Raw genomic sequence first — 8,752 nt, 5'->3', positions numbered from 1 at the left:
AATTTTTTTATTTAATTATATGATAAAAACATATGCTCATAAAATTAAGCACCAACCAAAAAATAAACACTTATTTGAGATAATTATCCCTAGAAAGCAAACAAAAATCAATAATGCAGTCCATTTCTCAACAAATCCAATATTAAAAAAATAAATCGAAAAAAATAAATTTCAAATAATTAAAAAATCAAAAATAGAAAAAGCATATTCTATCAGAGGATAAGCTCGTCAAACCTGTAAATCAAATGAGTAAGGCTAGTACACCAAACCTGTAAATTGAGTTATATATATATATATATAACAAACAGGCAACTTATAATTCCTGGGAACATCGATGGTCCCCATGGTAGGACAAATGAAAATTAATAACACAAAAGTGTCTTTCAATGTTTTCATTTAAATGGTCTTTCGGTATTCCTTGTTGGTTTTGCCAGTTGTAACGAAGATTGCTTAAATGGACGAAGATGGAATAATGCAAATTGTATTAATTACCTATTGTGAATGGTTAAAATAAAAAAATATCAAAGATAGAGTTTGATTTCGATATTTGAATAATTGGTATTTTTTTAGGGTTGGTTTTGTAGATAAAGATGGTAAAAATAGCGAGAATATACCTCTTCTATCTTTCTTATTTTAAAACTTTTTTAAAATTAAATTTATTTTTATATCTTAATTTTTTTAACTAATAGCGTTTTTTATTTTTATTATATTTGCCTTTTTAACAAAACGTTTTAATAGTTGTTGATAATTAAAAAGTAAAAATTAAAGGATAAATTGGACAATTTGCATTCAAAATATAATTAAATGCCAAAATAGTATAGGAAGAAAATATTTAGTGAAATAACATAATTTGATAATATTACAGTTTAAATACACGACATTTCAATAACGTCGCGGTTCAAAATCGCGACATTTGATACATGTCACATTTCAAAACTGCAACAACTGATGTCGTTGTTCACAACCATGATATTAATGAAATGTCACATTTTTTAACCACAAAATCTAATTCAATGTCGTGGTTCAATGTTACGGTTCACAACTGCAATATTCTTAAGAAGATCGTTTTGAAAAACGACAAAACATTTAATAAAACAGTTGAGCAGTAGCCAAAATTGTCAGACCGTTTTTGCTACTATAAGGTTTTCGGTTATTTTCATGTTTTAAGCCTGAAAAAGTTTATAAAATCATATTTTTTTGTTAATTTAAAAGTTTATTTACTTTATGATTTTAGAGAATTAAAATATTTACATTTTTTTCAAGATTTGAACAGTTTTCTCTATATATGAACCATGCCTAAAATTTAATATCGCTTAAAAAACCGTACAAAAAATCATAATAACAACAATCAATAAATTCTAAATAAACTCAACATATTCTCATATTCTATAATCATAAGTAGCTTTAGGAATGCATGTGTGTGTGTACATAAACTAAATATAAAATAATACAATAATACAATATTTAAGCAATCCCAAAATATATAAATATAATTAATCTATTTATCAACATCTACGTCATCTACTAGATGATCCGGACTCTTAAGTAGAACAATTGGATCCATTTCCTACTCCTGTCTGAGTGGTCTCGTTTTTTGCCATGGCATTCTTAAGAGTTAGTCTCTCTCTAAATGTTTCAAGTCAAGTGCAGTAAACATTTAACCGCTATGACGTTACGGTGTGAACTTCACTTTCTTCATCAGTACTACAAAGATAAGATGCAACCTCTTGACCCTCCCGTAGCAAGAAACCAACCTAATATCAATAAAATATTTTAAACGATAAACACATAAAACTCAACAGATAACAAATATTAATCATAAAAGACTTTATTACTTATGTGATGTTGAATTCATTGGGCGTGTTGCTCATACTGCACATATCTAAATGGAGGAACATCCTCGAGATCTGGAATAATGATATGTCTTGTTATACTCATGTATCAAATCATATACTTCTTTTCAGTAATCACATGATGCATCTATATAAATATCTCATTTCTTTGTGCATCCTACTGTGATACATAATCATTATGTCAGCCTAACCAATCATATTTATTATTTTTACCCCTACAAGTAATGGCGTACAAGGCATCACTTGTATTGATATCGACTGAAATGTGTTATCTATAGTTGATTTTTTGCATTCCCCAACCCGTAAAAAGCATCACTTCAAGAATGGTTGGGACAACGACGACAGTGGTGGTGGTAGTAAAGGGAACAATGGATTTTCAATAGAAAATATTAAATGATACTTAAAAACTAGGAAGAGTTTGGTCTTTAGTTGTTTTAAGGAAAAATCTAAGTGATTAACAAGTTTTTTAAGAGAGATTTGGGGGAGACCGTGGGTTTTTTTTCGAGAGAGAGGGAACGTCTGTGTGCTGTTGGTGTTCAATTTATTTAAATTTTAATTGATGTTGTGCTTGTGAAGCACAACATCTTAAGTTATGTACTTCAAAAGCTTGTCATTTAATTAATGTCACACTTCAGAAGCGCGATAATGTCAAATTATCTCATTTTATCAAATCTTTTTCAAAAAATGTTATTCTTCTAAATTTTTAAGTTTATTGTGCTAATTTGACCAGAAAAAACAAAATTGAAGTTGTATTTTGCAATTCGATGTGATATATCCTTGATGACTGTGTGAAAAATGGATGGTTTTACTATTAGTAGCCATGTGAAGGACAAGGATGTAGTAAAAGATTATTTTGGTATTGTATTAGCAGTTACCTTTTAAAATATTTTTTAATTGAAAATATATCAAAACAATATTTTTTTTATTTTTTAAAATTTATTTTTGACATCAACACATCAAAACTATTTGAAAACACACACAAAAATTAATTGGAGGAAAGAAAAAAAAATTAAATTTTATTTTTTTCAAAATCGCTTTTGAAACGCAAAAACAAACAAACTCTAAATATTAGAATCACACTTCATAATCACGATAATTCCTCCAAAAACATTAACGACATGTTTTTTTTTGCAGTTGAATTATGCTTTTAAAAATTATATTTTTTTACTTCAAATTAATTTATTTTAATGTTTTTGAATCATCTTGATGTACTAATACTAAAAATAATTTTTTTTAAAAAAACATTATTTTCATATTCAAACAAAAATCATTTTAAAAAACAATTGATATCATGATTACAAACACACTCTAAATCTATACATAGCTGATCACCAAACACTATAACAAAAACCCTTTTTTCTACCAAAATCCTACGAAAGAGAATTAACACTATCACCAATCAAGGAAGCATAGATGTCAGCCAAGTTTGGTGAATAAAGTTGTTTTTAAAAATATTTTTTTAAAAAATTAAAATTATATTTATTTTATTTTTTAAAATTTATTTTGGATATTAATATATCAAAATAATCTAAAAATTAAAGAAAAAAAATTTAAAATTTAAAATTTAAAATTTAATAAGAAGTTAATTTAACCGTAACTCTAAACATGGCTATCAGGTGTAATAGGAGGTAGCAGCCACAGAAATCTCCATTTCCGACAGATCTGTATATGAGAATTAACAAAAAAAAAAAAAAAATCTTTTGCTAGAAGCCAGCTTTAATTTTCAAGCCAATATCGGTCCACCATGACATTAAATAGAGTGTTTTGGGTTTGTAGCACAGTGAAAAAATTAATTGATAAAGTAATTTTTGAAAAAATAACACAGTTGAACAAGTAACTTTTTCTTAATGAAAGGTTTAATTAAAATTGCCTGAGGAACAAGTCGCAGAGGACTACGTCAGCGAGATATTATAATATTAAGCTGCTTTTTGAGATGCCCAAGAAAGCGCTTGTCCTTGTTCGTAGAGAAAGTCTAACCATTTTTAAACCCTGTCTATTTGTTAAAAAATAATTTTTTTAAAAAATAAAATTTAAAAAAATAATTTATTTTTTAATATTTGATAAAGTAATAGAAAATAAGTTAAAAAACACTTTCTAATATTTGGTTATATTATAGAAATGAAATGGAAAATAACTTATTAATGTTTTATTTTTCTCAAGTTTATTAAAATAATAAGGAACAAATCTTACAAATTAAAAAGCTAAATGAGAATGAAATTGAAAGTATAATTTCATAAATTATCTCAAATAAAATAAATAATAATCAAAATAATATAGATCAAATCTAAAAAATAAAAAATAATAAAAGATGAAGAAATCAAAATAATAATAATTAACATTTCATAAATTATTTCAAATAAAATAAGTAACAATCAAAAGAATAAGGACCAAATTTGATAGATAAAAAATTTCAATAAAAATATTATAAGAGAAAAGCAAATAACAATTATAAAAATGAGGACCAAAATTAATATAAAAATTAAATTTTAAGAGATGAAATTAAAAAATAAATATTCAAAACAAAATATATATAGCAATCAAAAGTTTGAGGACCAAATTTGATATAATCAGCAAATAACATGATATTTCTAAAATTTTCACAATTTCCGGAAAGTGTTTTCCGCCCAAATTCCGTTGACCAACTTTTCTAAAGGCAAACAAATACAGAAAAATTTAAAAAATAGTTTTTCAGAAAGTGAATTCTGAGAAACAAACATAGCTTTAATTAAACTAGTTACCGGTACCCGACAAAAACATATTCTTAGAGCATCTTTAGTAGTAGAAGAGTTAAATCGCTAATATAGTGTTTTAAATAGTATAAATATAGTTTATCTAGAAGAATTGATTGTATTTTAATATATTTAACACAAAATTATTTTCATAATCTCATATGACTTGGTTAATTTGAGAGATATGAAAATAACTTGAATTATTCTCAATTAATTTAATATTAAAAAATAAATTTAAAAAATTATCAATTTTAAAAAAAAAAATTTCAATTAACCCAGATAAACTTTACACAACCATAACAAGGGTTATAAAACCATGACAGTCACATAAAAGATAAATAAAAAAGCATGAATCTAAAAGAAAATCAAAGTAAAAAAAATACTATTACAATTAATAGTATTTTAAATTTTTACAAGATATATAAAAAAACAATTTTATAATAGAAATGATAAAATAACATTTTATTTAACACACTTCTTGAATCATGTAAACTAAACATTAAAAAATTAAAATAATATTTTATTATTATTTTTAGTTTCATGTTGAGCATCTCCATATGCTCTTAGTATTTTGAATATGCTAACAGTAATTTTTTTAATGAATTTATCATGATTAGTGTGATCCTAATTTTCATATTTATAAACCTGCTTTGCTAACTTCTCAATACCTCGTAATCTTTATTAATCATTCATTTTACCTCCATTATAGATAAGAAATGCAGCTACAAAATGGATAAATTATGCAATTAGCATACAAATTTTTTTAAAAAAATTGGCTAATTGATATAATAGGAAAATTTTTATTGAAATAACACAGTTTAATCATATTGCGCTTCAGAAACACAATATTTACTAAATATTGTTATTTCTAAACGCGACAAAACAATTATCACGATTTAAAATAACAACATTTAAGTAAATTTGCGCTTTTAAAATGCGAGTTGGTCAAATTTTACTATTTTTTGCTCAACTGGTTTGTAATAGTCAGTTAAAGCGATCGACCATTTTAAAAAATAACAAAACCAAATCTCAAAACTGTCAAAATTGAGGGTCTCGAAGAGATTTTTTATATTTAAATATCTGACAGTCCGCATAGCGACGCTATGACTACTATGAGGAAAACAGTCTTCGAAGACTCTTGTAAAAATTCTAGCGCAATCCAACAATCGGATCAAAAGTTATGGTCCTTTTAAACTGTTATTATGGTCTAGCGTGACCAAATATCTTCTTAGGTCTAGACATGTTCTATTGATCCATAAATGTATTTGTTAAGTCATCTATCTAATTTGTTCGGAGTATATTTTCATTTAGTTATGACAGACGCATACCTGATTGCTCAGAATCACCCGCTATCGAGTAAACAATAACTTTTTAAGATTTTAATTGGAGTTTATTTTTAGTCTACAAGTTAGATAAAAATATATATTTTAACTCATAAAATATATTTTAAAGTTTTTTTATAAAATTATGATTTTTATGTGAAAGAATTAACTGGTCAATATAACTAGATTCAACTGATGAACCGGCCAATACGAAAAATTGTAATTTAACAGTATCACACCTGAACACGAAAATAACATTGTTAAACTATATTATTTTAATAAAAAAATAAATTAAATCTTGTTATTCTATCAAAAAAAAAATTCACTATCCTAATTCCTAATTCTTAAAAAAAAAATTCCGTTAAAAATCCTATCAATTCTACCATCATAAAGACTATTGATAACCCCGTTGTAGCCCCGTTGTTTCACTATAGGCAGCGCAGCAGTAGTAAACTGCAGTAAATTGAGAGAATATTTTTTTTACTGCGGTTCTTTAAAGTGTATTATTTTTTCAAATATTTTTTTTACTGTACTATTTTATCAATTATTTCTTCTTATTTTTTTACCGTGTTACAAACCCAGAACACTCCATTAAATAGAAGAAAGAATATCTTGAGAGAAAGGGTGGTCAGATTCCAATTGGAGATCAGTAATATTCATAGACAGCAAGAATGTGACTAAAATTAAAGGTTATATACCCTAATATAATATTGTAAATTATATATTAGTCCCTCTTATTTGAAAAACGAATTAAATATTTTTATAATTAAACGTGGTCAAAACTGGTCAAGTAACTAATTATTTTGTCTTAAATCTAGAGAGACTATTTAATTCGTTTTACAAAACTAAAAAACTAATTTATAATTTATCAAAACCTTCTCTCAAGCAATAGCTAATTAATAGGAAATATTATACCATGTTCAATACTTTTCCTAATCTCTTTTAATGAGGATGATATTGTAATTTTAATGACCAATTTGCTTTTTATAATTATAGTACATTTTGGACCCACTTTGTTATCTTCTTTGTCTCTTGTTTTTTCTTTGTATTTTTGTTATTAAAAGGTGTAGAAAATTATTATTTATTTGCATTCATTGCACTGTGTATTATAATAGTAATTCATGGTGTTTTACTCTATTATTTTAAAAAATTTTGTTTTTTTATCGATTCCTTAAAGATTAAGAATTTAACTTTATAATTTTCTTAAATTTTACTTTTATATAAAGTTAGTGTATTTTGTGTGCTTGTAAGGGTAACCTAGGTTGCCAGTTTCAAAGAAAAACCATGTTATTAAACTTTATAAAATTCATGAACCTGATAACAAGTGTGGCTAGTTAACCTGGTTTGCGGGTCTGACAAGTTTAATTTCTTTTAATTTTTTTTAATTTTATCGTTAGTTATTGGGTTAATTGAGAATTCAATTTTGTAATTGGTTTCAATTCGCTTTCTATGAGGTTATCATGATTTAAAAAAAAAAAATCTTTGTATTGGATTGGTGTTTAATTTTGTGATTGTCTATTTTTATTATCGTATTATTAAATTAAAAATAGTTTTGGAAAAAAAAATTATAATCCCAGTGGAATCTATAATACGGTTCACAAGTTTGGCGTGCTAGCCTGGGGTGCCTAACTCACAGGTTTGACGAGGTTACCTGACTCACATGTTTGACGAGTTTACTTACCAATCAGATATGTTTTTTTTTTGTTTTGGTCCTGTAATTGTTTTTTATTTACTTATTTTCTTGATTTGTCTTTTAATATTGGATTGGTTGAGAAATAGACTGCATGATTTATTTTTGTTTATTTTTTTATAGGGTTATCATTGTCTCAAATAAATATCTTTTTTTAAGCTGATACTCAATTTTATGAGGATCTATTTTTATCATATAATTGAATAAAAAGTTATTAAACCCAATATATTCCATGACGCGGGTCGCAGGTGACCATGATTGATTCAATCTTTCATTGTCTTAATATTTTTTATCCATGTTATTATTAACATCACAATCCCTAGGTTTAATTTTACCTATTTTATTTCTGAATCAAGATTTTTAATATTTATAAATCTCAGAAAATTTTAATCGGGGTTTACAATAACACAAAATATTAATTACATAGATAGGTCACCCTTTTATTCTGCTATAATTTTGCCTGAAATAGGCTAAGTATGGATGCATGCATGCTCTGTTTTTCTTATTGGTTAAGCCTTGGTCTATTAGGTATATCTTTATAATCATCACCTAGATTCATAACACGATCACCAACATAATTAATTGATGAAGCATGTGTTATATAAACCAGATATAATAATCAAAGATCAGTGAAAACTATTTGAAAATAGAAAATTCACATCTTTAACCTTAACAACTTATAAAAATGGAATTTATATATAGAAAAAAAAACCACCTACTTGGCATTGAAGCCTAACAATATAATCAAGTTTAAACATTATTCCATTTTTAGAGATTATGATATCTTTACAAATAACATACATCATTTCTTTGAAATTTAATTATTAATGCTAACCATAGACTAGTCAACATTGTTGCAATTCATAAACTCATTCTACAATCCTTGCTCTCACTTCGAAAAATGGCATATGAATCCACCAAGATCTTGACCAAAAGACTGCTTCCATCTTCATAAAGGGTCGTGTCAATCATTATACCCATGTCAAAATTAATAAAATTGATCTAACAAGAGAAATATCCTTACATTCATTTTCTTTATTTGTCTTTAATTATCAATTTTGTTGTAATAACAAAACCACACTTGATAATAAAGTCATAATCATAATATTTTTTTCATTAAAACCATGTTAATCAAGTTTGCTTCCGGGGGCGAAGACA

Source organism: Populus nigra, chromosome 1 (genome assembly GCF_951802175.1).
Source record: "Populus nigra chromosome 1, ddPopNigr1.1, whole genome shotgun sequence".
Taxonomy (NCBI): Eukaryota; Viridiplantae; Streptophyta; class Magnoliopsida; order Malpighiales; family Salicaceae; genus Populus; species Populus nigra.
Note: the sequence above shows the minus strand (reverse complement) of the source record.